This window comes from Eleutherodactylus coqui, chromosome 8, assembly GCF_035609145.1.
Source record: "Eleutherodactylus coqui strain aEleCoq1 chromosome 8, aEleCoq1.hap1, whole genome shotgun sequence".
Taxonomy (NCBI): Eukaryota; Metazoa; Chordata; class Amphibia; order Anura; family Eleutherodactylidae; genus Eleutherodactylus; species Eleutherodactylus coqui.
The window spans coordinates 186,429,606-186,449,316 of NC_089844.1; the positions used below are offsets into that span (position 1 = coordinate 186,429,606).

Sequence of the window (19,711 nt, forward strand, 5' to 3'; positions counted from 1 at the left end):
AGCACCAGGTTACAGAGGATAGTGGTGATGGTAGTGGTAGAATAGCACCAGGTTACAGAGGATAGTGGTGATGGTAGTGGTAGAATAGCACCAGGTTACAGAGGATAGTGGTGATGGTAGTGGTAGAATACTACCAGGTTACAGAGGGTAGTGTTGACGGTAGCGGTAGAATAGTACGAGGTTACAGAGGATAGTGGTGACGGTAGTGGTGGAATAGTACCAGGTTACAGAGGGTAGTGGTGACGGTAGTGGTGGAATAGTACCAGGTTACAGAGGATAGTGGTGATGGTAGTGGTAGAATAGTACCAGGTTGCAGAGGGTAGTTGTCGAATAGTACCAGGTTACAGAGGGTAGTGGTGATGCTAGTGGTAGAATAGTACCACGTTACAGAGGGTAGTGGTGATGGTAGTGGTAGAGTAGTACCAGGTTACAGAGGGTAGTGGTGATGGTAGTGGTAGAATAGCACCAGGTTACAGAGGGTAGTGGTGATGGTAGTGGTAGAATAGCACCAGGTTACAGAGGATAGTGGTGATGGTAGTGGTAGAATAGCACCAGGTTACAGAGGATAGTGGTGATGGTAGTGGTAGAATAGCACCAGGTTACAGAGGATAGTGGTGATGGTAGTGGTAGAATAGTACCAGGTTAAAGAGGGTAGTGGTGATGGTAGTGGTAGAATAGCACCATGTTACAGAGGGTAGTGGTAGAATACTACCAGGTTACAAAGGATAGTGGTGATGGTAGTGGTAGAATAGCACCAGGTTACAGAGGATAGTGGTGATGGTAGTGGTAGAATAGCACCAGGTTACAGTGGGTAGTGGTGATGGTAGTGGTAGAATAGCACCAGGTTACAGAGGGTAGTGGTGATGGTAGTGGTAGAATACTACCAGGTTACAGAGGGTAGTGGTGACGGTAATGGTAGAATACTACCAGGTTACAGAGGGTAGCGATGACGGTAGCGGTAGAATAGTACCAGGTTACAGGAGGGTAGCGGTGATGGTAGTGGTAGAATACTACCAGGTTACAGAGGGCAGTGGTGACGGTAATGGTAGAATACTACCAGGTTACAGAGGGTAGCGATGACGGTAGCGGTAGAATAGTACCAGGTTACAGGAGGGTAGTGGTGACGGTAGTGGTAGAATACTACCAGGTTACAGGAGGGTAGTGGTGATGGTAGTGGTAGAATAGCACCAGGTTACAGAGGATAGTGGTGATGGTAGTGGTAGAATAGCACCAGGTTACAGAGGATAGTGGTGATGGTCGTGGTAGAATAGCACCAGGTTACAGAGGATAGTGGTGATGGTAGTGGTAGAATAGCACCAGGTTACAGAGGATAGTGGTGATGGTAGTGGTAGAATAGCACCAGGTTACAGAGGATAGTGGTGATGGTAGTGGTAGAATAGCACCAGGTTACAGAGGATAGTGGTGATGGTCGTGGTAGAATAGCACCAGGTTACAGAGGATAGTGGTGATGGTAGTGGTAGAATAGCACCAGGTTACAGAGGGAAGTGGTGATAGTATAGCACCAGGTTACAAAGGGTAGTGGTGATAGAATAGCACCAGGTTACAGAGGGTAGTGGTGATAGAATAGCACCAGGTTACAGAGGGTAGTGGTGATAGAATAGTACCAGGTTACAGAGGGTAGTAGTAATGGTAGTGGTAGAATAGTACCAGGTTACAGAGGGGAGTTGTAGAATTGTACCAGGTTACAGAGGGTAGTTGTAGAATAGTACCAGGTTACATAGGGCAGTGGTGATGGTAGTGGTAGAACAGCACCAAGTTACAGAGGATAGTGGTGATGGTAGTGGTAGAATAGCACCAGGTTACAGACGGCAGTGGTGATGGTAGTGGTAGAATAGTACCAGATTACAGACGGCAGTGGTGATGGTAGTGGTAGAATAGTACCAGGTTACAGAGGGTAGTGGTAGAATAGTAGCAGGTTACAGAGGGCAGTGGTGATGGTAGTGGTAGAATAGCACCAGGTTACAGAGGAGAGTGGTGATGGTAGTGGTAGAATAATACCAGGTTACAGAGGGTAGTGGTGACAATGGTGTTTGAATAGTACCAGGTTACACAGGGTAGTTGTAGAATAGTACCAGGTTACAGAGGGTAGTGGTGATGGTAGTGGTAGAATAGTACCAGGTTACAGAGGGTAGTGGTGATAGAATAGCACCAGGTTACAGAGGGTAGTTGTAGAATAGTACCAGGTTACAGAGGGCAGTGGTGACAGTAGTGGTAGAATAGTACAAGGTTACAGAGGGTAGTGGTAGAATAGTACCAGGTTACAGAAGGTAGTAGTTACGGTACTGGTAGAATAGTACCAGGTTACAGAGGGTAGTTGTAGAATAGTACCAGGTTACAGAGGGTAGTGGTGATGGTAGTGGTAGAATAGCACCAGGTTACAGAGGGTAGTGGTAATAGAATAGCACCAGGTTACAGAGGGTAGTGGTGATAGAATAGCTCCAGGTTACAGAGGGTAGTGGTGATGGTAGTGGTAGAATAGCACCAGACTACAGAGGATAACGGTGACGGTAGTGGTAGAATAGCACCAGGGTACAGAGGTTAGTGGTGACGGTAGTCGTAGAATAGCACCAGGTTACAGAGGGCAGTGGTGATGGTAGTGATAGAATAGCACCAGGTTACAGAGGGTAGTGGTGACAGTAGTAGTAGAATAGTACCAGGTTACAGAGGGTAGTGGTAGAATAGTACCAGGTTACAGAGGGTAGTGGTGATGGTAGTGGTAGAATAGCACCAGGTTACAGAGGGTAGTGATGATAGAATAGCACCAGGTTACAGAAAGTAATGGTAGAATAGTACCAGGTTACAGAGGGTAGTGGTAGAATAGCACCAGGTTACAGAGGGTAGTGGTGATGGTAGTGGCAGAATAGCACCAGGTTACAGAGGGCAGTGGTGATGGTAGAGGTAAAATAGTACCAGGTTACAGAGGGCAGTGGTGATGGTAGTGGTAGAATAGTACCAGGTTACAGATGGTAGTGGTGACAGTAGTGGTAGAATATCGCCAGGTTATAGAGGGCAGTGGTGATGGTAGTGGTAGAATAGTACCAGGTTACAGAGGGTAGTGGTGATGGTAGTGGTAGAACAGCACCAGGTTACAGAGGGTAGTGGTGATGGTAGTGGTAGAATAGCACCAGGTTACATAGAGTAGTGGTGACAGTATTCGTAGAATAGCACTAGGTTACAGAGGCTAGTGGTAGAATAGTACCAGGTTACAGAGGGTAGTGGTGATGGTAGTGGTAAAATAGCACCAGGTTACAGAGGATAGTGGTGATGGTAGTGGTAGAATAGTACCAGGTTACGAGGGTAGTAGTAGAATACTACCAGGTTACAGAAGGTATTGGTAGAATAGCACCAGTTTACAGAGGATAGTGGTGATGGTAGTGGTAGAATACCTCCAGGTTACATAGGGTAGTGGTGATGGTAGTGGTAGAATAGTACCAGGTTACAGAGGGCAGTGGTGATGGTAGTGGTAGAATAGCACCAGGTTACAGAGGATAGTGGTGATGGTAGTGGTAGAATAGTACCAGGTTACGAGTGTAGTAGTAGAATACTACCAGGTTACAGAGGGTAGTGGTAGAATAGCACCAGTTTACAGAGGGTAGTGGTGATGGTAGTGGTAGAATAGCACCAGGTTACACAGGGAAGTGGTGATAGAATAGCACCAGGTTACAAAGGGTAGTGGTGATAGAACAGCACCAGGTTACAGAGGGTAGTGGTGATAGAATAGCACGAGGTTACAGAGGGTAGTGGTGATAGAATAGCACCAGGTTACAGAGGGTAGTGGTGATAGAATAGCACCAGGTTACAGAGGGTAGTGGTGATAGAATAGTACCAGGTTACAGAGGGTAGTAGTAATGGTAGTGGTAGAATAGTACCAGGTTACAGAGGGTAGTTGTAGAATTGTACCAGGTTACAGAGGGTAGTTGTAGAATAGTACCAGGTTACATAGGGCAGTGGTGATGGTAGTGGTAGAACAGCACCAAGTTACAGAGGATAGTGGTGATGGTAGTGGTAGAATAGCACCAGATTACAGACGGCAGCGGTGATGGTAGTGGTAGAATAGTACCAGGTTACAGAGGGTAGTGTTAGAATAGTAGCAGGTTACAGAGGGCAGTGGTGATGGTAGTGGTAGAATAGCACCAGGTTACAGAGGAGAGTGGTGATGGTAGTGGTAGAATAATACCAGGTTACAGAGGGTAGTGGTGACAATGGTGTTTGAATAGTACCAGGTTACACAGGGTAGTTGTAGAATAGTACCAGGTTACAGAGGGTAGTGGTGATGGTAGTGGTAGAATAGTACCAGGTTACAGAGGGTAGTGGTGATAGAATAGCACCAGGTTACAGAGGGTAGTTGTAGAATAGTACCAGGTTACAGAGGGCAGTGGTGACAGTAGTGGTAGAATAGTACCAGGTTACAGAGGGTAGTGGTAGAATAGTACCAGGTTACAGAAGGTAGTAGTTACGGTACTGGTAGAATAGTACCAGGTTACAGAGGGTAGTTGTAGAATAGTACCAGGTTACAGAGGGTAGTGGTGATGGTAGTGGTAGAATAGCACCAGGTTACAGAGGGTAGTGGTAATAGAATAGCACCAGGTTACAGAGGGTAGTGGTGATAGAATAGCTCCAGGTTACAGAGGGTAGTGGTGATGGTAGTGGTAGAATAGCACCAGACTACAGAGGATAATGGTGACGGTAGTGGTAGAATAGCACCAGGGTACAGAGGTTAGTGGTGACGGTAGTCGTAGAATAGCACCAGGTTACAGAGGGCAGTGGTGATGGTAGTGATAGAATAGCACCAGGTTACAGAGGGTAGTGGTGACAGTAGTAGTAGAATAGTACCAGGTTACAGAGGGTAGCGGTAGAATAGTACCAGGTTACAGAGGGTAGTGGTGATGGTAGTGGTAGAATAGCACCAGGTTACAGAGGGTAGTGATGATAGAATAGCACCAGGTTACAGAGGGTAGTGATGATAGAATAGCACCAGGTTACAGAAAGTAATGGTAGAATAGTACCAGGTTACAGAGGGTAGTGGTAGAATAGCACCAGGTTACAGAGGGTAGTGGTGATGGTAGTGGTAGAATAGCACCAGGTTACAGAGGGCAGTGGTGATGGTACTGGTAAAATAGTACCAGGTTACAGAGGGCAGTGGTGATGGTAGTGGTAGAATAGTACCAGGTTACAGATGGTAGTGGTGACAGTAGTGGTAGAATAGCGCCAGGTTATAGAGGGCAGTGGTGATGGTAGTGGTAGAATAGTACCAGGTTACAGAGGGTAGTGGTGATGGTAGTGGTAGAACAGCACCAGGTTACAGAGGGTAGTGGTGATGGTAGTGGTAGAATAGCACCAGGTTACAGAGAGTAGTGGTGACAGTAGTCGTAGAATAGCACTAGGTTACAGAGGCTAGTGGTAGAATAGTACCAGGTTACAGAGGGTAGTGGTGATGGTAGTGGTAAAATAGCACCAGGTTACAGAGGATAGTGGTGATAGTAGTGGTAGAATAGTACCAGGTTACGAGGGTAGTAGTAGAATACTACCAGGTTACAGAAGGTATTGGTAGAATAGCACCAGTTTACAGAGGATAGTGGTGATGGTAGTGGTAGAATAATACGAGGTTACAGAGGGCAGTGGTGATGGTAGTGGTAGAATAGCACCAGGTTACAGAGGATAGTGGTGATGGTAGTGGTAGAATAGTACCAGGTTACGAGTGTAGTAGTAGAATACTACCAGGTTACAGAAGGTATTGGTAGAATAGCACCAGTTTACAGAGGATAGTGGTGATGGTAGTGGTAGAATAGTACCAGGTTACAGAGGGCAGTGGTGATGGTAGTGGTAGAATAGCACCAGTTTACAGAGGATAGTGGTGATGGTAGTGGTAGAATAGCACCAGGTTACAGAGGGTAGTGGTGATAGAATAGCACCAGGTTACAGAGGGTAGTGGTGATAGAATAGCACCAGGTTACAGAGGGTAGTGGTGATAGAATAGCACCAGGTTACAGAGGGTAGTGGTGATAGAATAGCACCAGGTTACGGAGGGTAGTGAGGATAGAATAGCACCAGGTTACAGAGGGTAGTGATGATAGAATAGCAGCAGGTTACAGAAAGTAATGGTAGAATAGTACCAGGTTACAGAGGGTAGTGGCAGAATAGCACCAGGTTACAGAGGATAGTGGTGACGGTAGTGGTAGAATAGCACCAGGTTACAGAGGGTAGTGGTGACGGTAGTGGTAGAATAGCACCAGGTTACAGAGGGCAGTGGTGATGGTAGTGACAGAATAGCACCAGGTTACAGAGGGCAGTGGTGACAGTAGTAGTAGAATAGTACCAGGTTACAGAGGGTAGTGGTAGAATAGTACCAGGTTACAGAGGGTAGTGGTGATGGTAGTGGTAGAATAGCACCAGGTTACAGAGGGTAGTTGTGATAGAATAGCACCAGGTTACAGAGGGTAGTGATGATAGAATAGCAGCAGGTTACAGAAAGTAATGGTAGAATAGTACCAGGTTACAGAGGGTAGTGGTAGAATAGCACCAGGTTACAGAGGATAGTGGTGACGGTAGTGGTAGAATAGCACCAGGTTACAGAGGGTAGTGGTGACGGTAGTGGTAGAATAGCACCAGGTTACAGAGGGCAGTGGTGATGGTAGTGGTAAAATAGCACCAGGTTACAGAGGGCAGTGGTGATGGTAGTGGTAGAATAGTACCAGGTTACAGATGGTAGTGGTGACAGTAGTGGTAGAATAGTACCAGGTTACAGAGGGTAGTGGTGGTGGTAGTGGTAGAATAGTACCAGGTTACAGAGGGCAGTGGTGATAGTAGAGGTAGAATAGTACCAGGTTACAGAGGGTAGTGGTGATGATAGTGGTAGAACAGCACCAGGTTACAGAGGGTAGTGGTGATGGTAGTGGTAGAATAGCACCAGGTTACAGAGAGTAGTGGTGACAGTAGTCGTAGAATAGCACTAGGTTACAGAGGCTAGTGGTAGAATAGTACCAGGTTACATAGGGTAGTGGTGACAGTAGTGGTAGAATAGTACCAGGTTACAGAGGGTTGTGGTAGAATAGTACCAGGTTACAGAGGGTAGTGGTGATGGTAGTGGTAAAACAGCACAAGGTTACAGAGGATAGTGGTGATGGTAGTGGTAGAAAAGTACCAGGTTACGAGGGTAGTAGTAGAATACTACCAGGTTACAGAGGGTAGTGGTAGAATAGCACCAGTTTACAGAGGATAGTGGTGATGGTAGTGGTAGAATACCACCAGGTTACATAGGGTAGTGGTCATGGTAGTGGTAGAATAGTACCAGGTTACAGAGGGCAGTGGTGATGGTAGTGGTAGAATAGCACCAGGTTACCGAGGATAGTGGTGATGGTAGTGGTAGAATAGTACCAGGTTACGAGTGTAGTAGTAGAATACTACCAGGTTACAGAGGGTAGTGGTAGAATAGCACCAGTTTACAGAGGATAGTGGTGATGGTAGTGGTAGACTAGCACCAGGTTACAAAGGGGAGGGGTGATAGAATAGCACAAGGTTACAGAGGGTAGTGGTGATAGAATAGTACCAGATTACAGAGGGTAGTAGTGATGGTAGTGGTAGAATAGTACCAGGTTACAGAGGGTAGTTGTAGAATAGTACCAGGTTACATAGGGTAGTGGTGATAGTAGTGGTAGAATACTACCAGGTTACAGAGGGCAGTGGTGATGGTAGTGGTAGAATAGCACCAAGTTACAGAGGATAGTGGTGATGGTAGTGGTAGAGTAGCACCAGGTTACAGAGGGTAGTGGTGATAGAATAGCACCAGGTTACAGAGGGTAGTTGTAGAATAGTACCAGGTTACAGAGGGCAGTGGTGATGGTAGTGGTAGAATAGTACCAGGTTACAGAGGGTGGTGGTGACAGTAGTGGTAGAATAGTACCAGGTTACAGAGGGTAGTGGTAGAATAGAACCAGGTTACAGAGGGTAATAGTGATGGTAGTGGTAAAATAGCACCACGTTACAAAGGGTAGTGGTGATAGAATAGCACCAGGTTACAGAGGGTAGTGGTGACGGTAGTGGTAGAATATTACCAGGTTACAGAGGATAGTGGTGATGGTAGAATAGTACCAGGTTACAGAGGGTAGTGGTGATGGTAGTGGTAGAATAGGACCAGGTTACAGAGGATAGTGGTGATGGTAGAATAGTACCAGGTTACAGAGGGTAGTGGTGATGGTAGTGGTAGAATAGGACCAGGTTACACAGGGTAGTGGTGATAGAATAGCCCCAGGTTACAGAGGGTAGTGGTGATAGAATACCCCCAGGTTACAGAGGGTAGTGGTGATAGAATAGCCCCAGGTTACAGAGGGTAGTGGTGATAGAATAGCCCCAGGTTACAGAGGGTAGTGGTGATAGAATAGCCCCAGGTTACAGAGGGTAGTGGTGATAGAATAGCCCAGGGTTACAGAGGGTAGTGGTGATAGGATAGCCCCAGGTTACAGAGGGTAGTGGTGATAGAATAGCACCAGGTTACAGAGGGTAGTGGTGATGGTAGTGGTAGAATAGTACCAGGTTACAGAGGGTAGTTGTAGAATAGTACCAGGTTACAGAGGGTAGTGGTAGAATAGTACCTGGTTACAGAGGGTAGTGGTAGAATAGTACCAGGTTACAGAGGGTAGTGGTAGAATAGTACCAGGCTACAGAGGGTAGTCGTGATGGTAGTGGTGATAGAATAGCACCACGTTACACAGGGTAGTGGTAGAATAGTACTAGGTTACAGAGGGTAGTGGTGATGGTAGTTGTAGAATAGCACCAGGTTACAGAGGGTAGTGGTGATGGTAGAATAGTACCAGGTTACAGAGGGTAGTGGTGATGGTAGAATAGTACCAGGTTACAGAGGGTAGTGGTGATGGTAGAATAGTACCAGGTTACAGAGGGTAGTGGTGATGGTAGTGGTAGAATAGTACCAGGTTACAGAGGGTAGTGGTGATGGTAGAATAGTACCAGGTTACAGAGGGTAGTGGTGATGGTAGAATAGTACCAGGTTACAGAGGGTAGTGGTGATGGTAGAATAGTACCAGGTTACAGAGGGTAGTGGTGATGGTAGTGGTAGAATAGCACCAGGTTACCGAGGGTAGTGGTGATGGTAGAGGTAGAACAGCACCAGGTTACAGAGGGTAGTGGTGATGGTAGAATAGTACCAGGTTACAGAGGGTAGTGGTGATGGTAGTGGTAGAATAGGACCAGGTTACAGAGGGTAGTGGTGATGGTAGTGGTAGAATAGTACCAGGTTACACAGGGTAGTGGTGATGGTAGTGGTAGAATAGTACCAGGTTACACAGGGTAGTGGTGATGGTAGTGGTAGAATAGTACCAGGTTACACAGGGTAGTGGTGATGGTAGTGGTAGAATAGCAGCGGGTTACAGAGGGTAGTGGTGATAGTAGAATAGTACCAGGTTACAGAGGGTAGTGGTGATGGTAGTGGTAGAATAGGACCAGGTTACAGAGGATAGTGGTGATGGTAGAATAGTACCAGGTTACAGAGGGTAGTGGTGATGGTAGAATAGTACCAGGTTACAGAGGGTAGTGGTGATGGTAGAATAGTACCAGGTTACAGAGGGTAGTGGTGATGGTAGTGGTAGAATAGGACTAGGTTACAGAGGGTAGTGGTGATAGAATAGCACCAGGTTAGAGAAGGTAGTGGTAGACTAATACCAGGTTACAGAGGGTAGTTGTAGAATAGTACCAGGTTACAGAGGGTAGTGGTGATGGTAATGGTAGAGTAGTACCAGGTTACAGAGGGTAGTTGTAGAATAGTACCAGGTTACAGAGGGTAGTGGTGATGGTAATGGTAGAGTAGTACCAGGTTACAGAGGGTAGTGGTGATGGTAGTGGTAGAATACTACCAGGTTACAGAGGGTAGTGGTAGAATAGTACCTGGTTACAGAGGGTAGTGGTGATGGTAGTGGTAGTATAGTACCAGGTTACAGAGGATAGTGGTGACGGCAGTGGTGGAATAGTACCAGGTTACAGAGGATAGTGGTGTCGGTCGTGGTGGAATAGTACCAGGTTACAGAGGATAGTGGTGACGGTCGTGGTGGAATAGTACCAGGTTACAGAGGGTAGTGGTGATGGTAGTGGTAGAATAGCACCGGGTTACAGAGGGTAGTGGTGATGGTAGTGGTAGAATAGGACTAGGTTACAGAGGGTAGTGGTGATAGAATAGCACCAGGTTAGAGAAGGTAGTGGTAGACTAATACCAGGTTACAGAGGGTAGTTGTAGAATAGTACCAGGTTACAGAGGGTAGTGGTGATGGTAATGGCAGAGTAGTACCAGGTTACAGAGGGTAGTGGTGATGGTAGTGGTAGAATACTACCAGGTTACAGAGGGTAGTGGTAGAATAGTACCTGGTTACAGAGGGTAGTGGTGATGGTAGTGGTAGTATAGTACCAGGTTACAGAGGATAGTGGTGACGGCAGTGGTGGAATAGTACCAGGTTACAGAGGATAGTGGTGTCGGTCGTGGTGGAATAGTACCAGGTTACAGAGGATAGTGGTGACGGTCGTGGTGGAATAGTACCAGGTTACAGAGGATAGTGGTGACGGTAGTGGTGGAATAGTACCAGGTTACAGAGGGTAGTGGTGACGGTAGTGGTAGAATAGCCCCAGGTTACAGAGGGTAGTGGTGATGGTAGTGGTAGAATAGCCCCAGGTTACAGAGGGTAGTGGTGATAGAATAGCCCCAGGTTACAGAGGGTAGTGGTGATAGAATAGCCCCAGGTTACAGAGGGTAGTGGTGATAGAATAGCCCCAGGTTACAGAGGGTAGTGGTGATAGAATAGCCCCAGGTTACAGAGGGTAGTGGTGATGGTAGTGGTAGAATAGTACCAGGTTACAGAGGGTAGTGGTAGAATAGTACCAGGTTACAGAGGGTAGTGGTAGAATAGTACCAGGTTACAGAGGGTAGTGGTAGAATAGTACCAGGTTACAGAGGGTAGTGGTAGAATAGTACCAGGTTACAGAGGGTAGTGGTAGAATAGTACCAGGTTACAGAGGGTAGTGGTAGAATAGTACCAGGTTACAGAGGGTAGTGGTAGAATAGTACCAGGTTACAGAGGGTAGTGGTAGAATAGTACCAGGTTACAGAGGGTAGTGGTAGAATAGTACCAGGTTACAGAGGGTAGTCGTGATGGTAGTGGTGATAGAATAGCACCAGGTTACACAGGGTAGTGGTAGAATAGTACTAGGTTACAGAGGGTAGTGGTGATGGTAGTTGTAGAATAGCACCAGGTTACAGAGGGTAGTGGTGATAGAATAGTACCAGGTTACAGAGGGTAGTGGTGATGGTAGAATAGTACCAGGTTACAGAGGGTAGTGGTGATGGTAGAATAGTACCAGGTTACAGAGGGTAGTGGTGATGGTAGAATAGTACCAGGTTACAGAGGGTAGTGGTGATGGTAGAATAGTACCAGGTTACAGAGGGTAGTGGTGATGGTAGAATAGTACCAGGTTACAGAGGGTAGTGGTGATGGTGGAATAGTACCAGGTTACAGAGGGTAGTGGTGATGGTGGAATAGTACCAGGTTACAGAGGGTAGTGGTGATGGTGGAATAGTACCAGGTTACAGAGGGTAGTGTAGATGGTAGTGGTAGAATAGGACCAGGTTACAGAGGGTAGTGGTGATGGTAGTGGTAGAATAGGACCAGGTTACAGAGGATAGTGGTGATGGTAGAATAGTACCAGGTTACAGAGGGTAGTGGTGATGGTAGTGGTAGAACAGCACCAGGTTACAGAGGGTAGTGGTGATGGTAGAATAGTACCAGGTTACAGAGGGTAGGGGTGATGGTAGTGGTAGAATAGGACCAGGTTACAGAGGGTAGTGGTGATGGTAGTGGTAGAATAGTACCAGGTTACACAGGGTAGTGGTGTTGTAGTGGTAGAATAGCACCGGGTTACAGAGGGTAGTGGTGATAGTAGAATAGTACCAGGTTACAGAGGGTAGTGGTGATGGTAGTGGTAGAATAGGACCAGGTTACACAGGGTAGTGGTGATGGTAGTGGTAGAATAGGACCAGGTTACAGAGGGTAGTGGTGATGGTAGTGGTAGAATAGTACCAGGTTACACAGGGTAGTGGTGTTGTAGTGGTAGAATAGCACCGGGTTACAGAGGGTAGTGGTGATAGTAGAATAGTACCAGGTTACAGAGGGTAATGGTGATGGTAGTGGTAGAATAGGACCAGGTTACAGAGGGTAGTGGTGATGGTAGTGGTAGAATAGTACCACGTTACAGAGGGTAGTGGTGATGGTAGTGGTAGAATAGCACCACGTTACAGAGGGTAGTGGTGATGGTAGTGGTAGAATAGGACCAGGTTACAGAGGGTAGTGGTGATGGTAGTGGTAGAATAGCACCACGTTACAGAGGGTAGTGGTGATGGTAGTGGTAGAATAGGACCAGGTTACAGAGGGTAGTGGTGATGGTAGTGGTAGAATAGCACCGGGTTACAGAGGGTAGTGGTGATAGTAGAATAGTACCAGGTTACAGAGGGTAGTGGTGATGGTAGTGGTAGAATAGGACCAGGTTACAGAGGGTAGTGGTGATGGTAGTGGTAGAATAGGACCAGGTTACAGAGGGTAGTGGTGATGGTAGTGGTAGAATAGTACCACGTTACAGAGGGTAGTGGTGATGGTAGTGGTAGAATAGGACCAGGTTACACAGGGTAGTGGTGATGGTAGTGGTAGAATAGGACCAGGTTACAGAGGGTAGTGGTGATGGTAGTGGTAGAATAGTACCAGGTTACACAGGGTAGTGGTGTTGTAGTGGTAGAATAGCATCAGTGTAACAGAGGGTAGTGGTGATAGTAGAATAGTACCAGGTTACAGAGGGTAGTGGTGATGGTAGTGGTAGAATAGCACCAGGTTACAGAGGGTAGTGGTGATGGTAGTGGTAGAATAGCACCGGGTTACAGAGGGTAGTGGTGATGGTAGTGGTAGAATAGCACCGGGTTACAGAGGGTAGAATAGTACCAGGTTACAGAGGGTAGTGGTGATGGTAGTGGTAGAATAGGACCAGGTTACACAGGGTAGTGGTGATGGTAGTGGTAGAATAGGACCAGGTAACACAGGGTAGTGGTGATGGTAGTGGTAGAATAGGACCAGGTTACACAGGGTAGTGGTGATGGTAGAATAGCACCAGGTTACAGAGGGTAGTGGTGATGGTAGTGGTAGAATAGCACCAGGTTACAGAGGGTAGTGGTGATGGTAGTGGTAGAATAGCACCAGGTTACAGAGGGTAGTGGTGATGCTAGTAACCACTGTATTCTATCAACATAGTTGCGGTGACACTTAAGCACCAATCAGGGCATCTGAACTGGGGCATCACCAGGCATCCTCACCCACACACAGGTCACATGGGCTTCCAAGGTAGATGCCCGGCTTATTTATGGGCTGATGACTATCGGAGTCTCCTATTGGCTGCAGCAGTCACGTGAGTAAATAACCATGTGACTGCTGCAGAGAGAGTACACATAACAACTGGAGGGTCGGGGGAGAAGTAGTTTCTTGCTTTATACTTTGCACCCACTGCTCCCGCTATCTATAGATATACTAAATGGAGAACCCCTCCACCTTTCTCTCCTCAGACCTCTGGCGCCCCCTGCAGAGGTTTGGCAGGTATTTTCTCCTCCTCATGCAGGGACTGTAATAACTATTAGCATATAATCTCCACAGCTGGCTCTTCACGATGTGTGAGACTCACAAGGACTTATGGTGCTACCTTCTCCTGTCACTGCAGAAGGCCCCAGAGCGTCGCCTGTCGGATACCCCTCAGTGGGCCCCCATAGTACAGGGCTAAGCTGCAGCATGCAGGTCCCGGGTCATAGAGCAGTACTGGTGGGTGGGGGCCTAGGGGGTCCGGAGAGGAGGGCACAGCAGCAGGAGTAATACAAGAAGAGCAGAACAGCGGCTCACCAAATACAGCCAGAACCGCTCCGCCGGTCTACAGGTCACGTGGCACGTAGAAGAGAGGAGTCTGGGAAATGTAGTGTAGCTGCAAAGCGTGGGCGGAAGTGACGTCAGGCGACACGCGTCCTCCCGTTACCTAGCAACAGAGCAGCAGGACTAGAGAAAGGCTGGAAGTGAGGTAAACTCCACACTGCCCCCGCAGCGGCTGACGGCGGCTTGTAGTCGGATAGTCAGTTCAATAGGTTAGTTACAGGGCAGCATGTCTTATTGTAGCCCACATTAACCCCTTTCGTGCCGTCCTTTTTTTCCATTTTCGCTTTTTCCTCCTTCCTTTTAAAAAAAATCGTAACTCCTTTATTTATCCATCGGCGTCGCTGTATGAGGGCTTGTATTTTGCGGGACGAGTTGTATTTTTCAATGATACCATTTAAACTACCATATATTGTACTGAAAAACTTAAAAAAAATTCAAAATGGAGTAAAATGGAAAAAAAATGACATTACGCCATCTTTCAGTGCATCTTGTTTCTACGGCGCACAAACTGCAACAAAAGCAACATGATAACTTAATTCTATGGTCAGTACGATTACTACGATACCAAAATTATCGTTTCTTTGTTTGCTATACTACTTAATTTTTTTCCGAAGATATTTTATTTTTTTTAATGATTTTCTGCCGCCATCTTCTGCGCGCTTTACCTCTTTTATTTTTCCATCGACGTAGTTGTGCGCAGCTCATTTTTCGCGGGACGTCCGGTTATTTCCGTTGGTACCATTTTGGAATACATACGACTTTTTGATCGCTTTTTATTGCATTTTGTCTTGGAGACAGGGTGACCCAAAAAGTGCAGTTCTGGCGTTCTTTAGTTTTTTTTCGGACTACGTTCACTGTGCGGGGTAAATAATGCGCTACTTTGATAGATCAGATTTTTTCGCAGCGTTACCAAATATGTATTTTTGTTTTAGGATTTAGCTTCCTTTATTATAAATTAGGCAAAAGGTTTTTTTGAACTTTTAATACCGGTACCTTTTAAAATTAATTAGTAAAACTTTTTTGCTCTTTTTTGTCCTGTTTTTTAGTCCTCCTAGGTGACCACAACTAATGATACTTTGATCGCTCCTGCAGTATGATGCCATAGCATTACATCATGCTGCGACCAGGCAGGCAGTCTATCAGGCCACCCTATGGGGATGGCTTGATGGACAGTCTGTGATAACAGCCCTGGGGCCTTTCAGAAGGCCCCCGGCAGACATGACACCTGCTCTTCCCCCTGTGATCTCCTCACGTGGGGGCGGTATGGGACCACCAAACATCGTTCAGGGAATTTAAATGCCGCTCTAAGAATTGACAGTGTCATTTAAAGGGTTGACAGCCTCGATCAGACATACGGTGTGTCAGAGCTGTCGCCGCTGGGTGTTGTCTGTAAGAAACAGCCGGCACCCGCAGCGTATGATGGGAGATCGCCGTGCGGTCTCTCCTTATACATACCCTGACGCTGCAGGACGTGAATGTACATCCTATAGCAGGAAAGGGTTAAATACATCACTGGGAGCATCCTTGCGGCTTTTTACGCATATTTCACAGGGTATACGTGTATTTTGCAGGGTATACGAGTATTTTGCGGGGTATACGAGTATTTTGTAGGGTATACGAGTATTTTGCGGGGTATACGTGTAATTTGCAGGATATACGTGTTTTTCGGTCACGTGGATACGCTGCATATTTACGTGAGTGAGATCTGCATTCACCTATGTGAATGATCCCATATAGATGCTTAGGCCGCTCTCACACTGGTCGCTTTTTACCACGATTAGCACGGCGTCCCGAGAACCGCGCTAATTGCGGTACAACGCTCCCAGTGATTTTAAAAGGGCCTCACAGACCTGCCCTCGAACGCGGCGTTTTTATCGCCAGCATTTTTAAGCACTGTCTGTTCTATTTTCGATCGTTTTAGCACTTTTTAACGCACCTCCTCACCCCTCACAATGAAGGGTTAAAAAGTGCTGTCAAACACTGTGACGTGTGTTCAAAAATGCAGCTAAAAATCGCGGTAAACATGCAGCGCTCCAAGCGGCGTCTTCTGAACGCACACGTGAGAGCACCCCAGATCGGGGACCTCCAGTTCGAAATTAATGTCTAATTTTAAAAGTGGTGCAGAAAACCCCCAAGCACATGTTTGGTATCGCCGCGTCCATACGAGGGCGCTCTAACAAAGCAACGCATTATTCGCCCCGCGTATTAAAGGGGTTGTCCCGCGGCAGCAAGTGGGTCTATACACTTCTGTATGGCCATATTAATGCACTTTGTAATGTACATTGTGCATTAATTATGAGCCATACAGAAGTTATCAAAAGTTTTATACTTACCTGCTCCGTTGCTGGCGTCCTCGTCTCCATGGTGCCGACTAATTTTCGGCCTCCGATGGCCAAATTAGCCGCGCTTGCGCAGTCCGTGTCTTCTGCTGTCTTCAATGGGGCCGCTCGTGCAGAATGCCGGCTCCGTGTAGCTCCGCCCCGTCACGTGCCGATTCCAGCCAATCAGGAGGCTGGAATCGGCAATGGACCGCACAGAAGAGCTGCGGTCCACGGAGGGAGCAGACCCCGGCGGCCATCTTCAGCAGGTGAGTATGAAGACGCCGGACCGCCGGGATTCAGGTAAGCGCTGTCCGGTTTGTTTTCTTAACCCCTGCATCGGGGTTGTCTCGCGCCGAACGGGGGGGGGGGGGGTTAAAAAAAAAAAAAAACGTTTCGGCGCGGGACAACCCCTTTAAACCTCGTCAGAGAAAAACACAGAGCTCCAGAATTGCGCTTTTTTTAGTCACCGCGTCTCCAAGAAAAAATGTAATAAAACGCGATCAAAAAATCGTATAATACCAACAACAACTCCCGGGCGTCCTGCAGAACGACGAGCCTCGCGCTACTGGGTCGACGGGAATCTAAGAAAATGATGGCGGCAGAAAATAACATATCTCTGAAAAAAATTCGTTTTTTTAAACGTAGTATAGCACTGCGACCCCCATTATCAGGGCCCTACACTACTGGGTGCAGCAGCGCACAGCGACCCCAATTATCAGGGCCCTACACTAGTGGGTGCAGCAGCGCACAGCTGCCCCAATTATCAGGGCCCTACACTACTGGGTGCAGCAGCGCACAGCGACCCCAATTATCAGGGCCCTACACTACTGGGTGCAGCAGCACACAGTGACCACCGTTATCAGGGCCCTACACTACTGGGTGCAGCAGTGCACAGCGACCCCCATTATCAGGGCCCTACACTACTGGGTGCAGCAGCGCACAGCAACCCCCATTATCAGGGCCCTACACTACTGGGTGCAGCAGCACACAGCGACCCCCATTTTTAGGGCCCTACACTACTGGGTGCAGCAGCACACAGCGACCCCCATTTTTAGGGCCCTACACTACTGGGTGCAGCAGCACACAGCGACTCCCATTATCGGGGCCCTACACTACTGGGTACAGCAGCACACAGCGACCACAGTTATCAGGGCCCTACACTACTAAGTGCAGCAGCGCACAGCGACCCCCATTATCAGGGCCCTACACTACTGGGTGCAGCAGCGCACTGCGACCCCCATTATCAGGGCCCTACACTACTGGGTGCAGCAGCGCACAGCGACCCCCATTATCCGGGCCCTACACTACTGGGTGCAGCAGCTCAGAGCGACCCCCATTATCGGGGCCCTACACTACTGGGTGCAGCAGCACACAGCGACCCCCATTATCAGGGCCCTACACTACTGGGTGCAGCAGCACACAGCGACCCCCATTATCGGGGCCCTACACTACTGGGTGCAGCAGCGCACAGCGACCCCCACCATCAAAACACCACCTCAGCCCTCACGGACCTCGCATCACAATAAACCCGGCCGCCGTGCAGCGCTGCACCATGTGGGCAGGTCTCCAGAGCTCACCTGTTCCGGTGATCCCAGGATCTAGACTGAGATCCAAGTAGGCCAATCAACCTACTGCAGTCTGCGAGTAATTAAAAACCACCTGCGCCAAATGTGTTGGAGCGCTGGTGCCAAGAGAAGAATACCTAGGGCTTCAGGGAAACCAATATGGAGAAAAGCGCGGACGCACAGCCGCATATTATCATCTTTTTTTGCATTTCAACATATTTGAAACAGAACACGAGGTTTCAGTAACATTTTGATCAAATTCTATAAGCCCACTAGCCCCGTGACAGCGACCTCTTAGTGGGTCCCTACACTGCTGCACACTGCACCGCATGGCTGCTTTCGTAACTACCGGCTGGGCGGCCAGTAGCAGTTTCCCATCTCAGCTATGAAAAGCCAAGATGGGAAACCTTTAATGGGATGCCTCCAGAAATACAATATACTGAAGTACTGCAGTATACTGTATATGCAAACAGTCACAAGTGCAAGTCCCCTATAGGGACTGTGAGACGGTGACCGGCAAGGTGCTGGAGGGCAGGTATGTGTCACCTAGGATGCTCTCCTATGAGGCGTTGGGGAGCGCTTGGGCGGATACGTGCCACCGAGCAGCCTGGGCTCGGTGGAGGAAGCCGGCAGTATAGTGTTAGTGGCATTAAGCCACTAACACGTTGTAGTGTGTAAGTGGCTCCAAGCCACATAATCCGGGCCGGCTTTTCTAGAGTGACCAAAGTGAAGGGTGGGATGGTCACTCCCACGTACCAGGTGGGGCTGGTACCAGGCCATATAAAGCCTGGGCCTACAGGGCCTAAGGAGGAACTGAGACCTCTGCAGGTCTGAGAGACCTGGCTGGCTGTGTGCAGGAGCCATTTTGAGTACCAGTGTGTAGACAGGAACGCTACATGTTTAGTAAGTGGTCAGACGAGCAGGATTTCCTTTATGTTTGCCTGATGTTAAGGCCTGTATTTTGTTTTGTTTGCTTGGAAATAAACCCAGGCAGTGCCTGGACTAAAGACTTTATCGCAAGTGTCACTGTCTCTGACTGCTTATGCCCAGGTTGCTACCGATCCTAAACACTAATCCCTCACATATGGTGTTTGGATGCGGGCAGCGGTCTTAAAGAGACATACACCAATTAATGGACATTTTGCTGCAGCAGCTGGAGAACCGTTGCTAAGGGCAACCGCCCAGGAGAGATTGACGGGAGAGTGCTGTAACCCCCCATGTCCTGGGTGAAAGCTGCAACGGCACAGCTATCAGATACAGCCAAGATGGAGGATCTGATGAAACAGCTGACGCTGATGACGGCGACCCAGCAAAAAGTCCATGAGGAGGCCATGAGAGCTCAGGCCGAGACTAATGCTCTACTGGTGGAAGCCAATCGTTTAGCACTGCAGGAGCAACAGTGGGTTAACCAACAGCTGCAAGAGCAACTCCGGGCGGTGGCGCAAAGTGTGCAGAGATCGGCTGGTTCGCTCCCCACCACCCGTACCGCGGTACAGGCGGCCTTACAAAAGATGACATCCACCGATGACATCGAGGCCTGTCTCGCGGTCTTTGAGAGAGTGGCCGAGAGGGAGAAGTTACCGGCGCCTCAGTGGGCTGAGGTAGTAGCGCCTTTTCTGACGGGAGAACCCCAAAAGGCCTACTTTGACCTCGGTGAGCAGGATGCCAAGGACTATAATAGGCTCAAAGGTGAGATCCTGGCACGCTTGGGCGTGGACGCCCATGTGCGGGCTCGACGTGTACACGCCTGGACTTTCGCAGACGACCTACCAGCTCGCTCCCAGATGTACGACCTGTTCCACCTGGTGAGAAAGTGGCTGCAGCCGGAGGAGTCGTCCCCGGCAGAGATCGTACA

General features: G+C 48.2%; 2 protein-coding genes across 6 annotated transcripts in view; one reads left to right on the forward strand and one right to left on the reverse strand.

Annotated features, from left to right (window-relative positions):
* The window catches only part of LOC136577268 (UTP--glucose-1-phosphate uridylyltransferase-like), a 59,983-nt gene extending 45,980 nt beyond the window's left edge, over window positions 1-14,003 (reverse strand). For both annotated transcript variants that reach the window (XM_066577109.1, XM_066577108.1), the window contains exon 1: window positions 13,944-14,003. The gene's annotated coding sequence lies outside the window, so the exon portion shown is untranslated. The remainder of the gene's footprint in view (window positions 1-13,943) is intronic.
* An 84-nt stretch (window positions 14,004-14,087) lies between these two features.
* Window positions 14,088-19,711, forward strand: part of ANKAR (ankyrin and armadillo repeat containing) — a 126,612-nt gene continuing 120,988 nt past the window's right edge. For 3 of the 4 annotated variants that reach the window (XM_066577110.1, XM_066577112.1, XM_066577113.1), the window contains exon 1: window positions 14,091-14,179. The gene's annotated coding sequence lies outside the window, so the exon portion shown is untranslated. Of the gene's footprint in view, window positions 14,180-19,711 lie in introns of all 4 variants that reach the window. The other variant, XM_066577111.1, reaches the window with a different exon arrangement.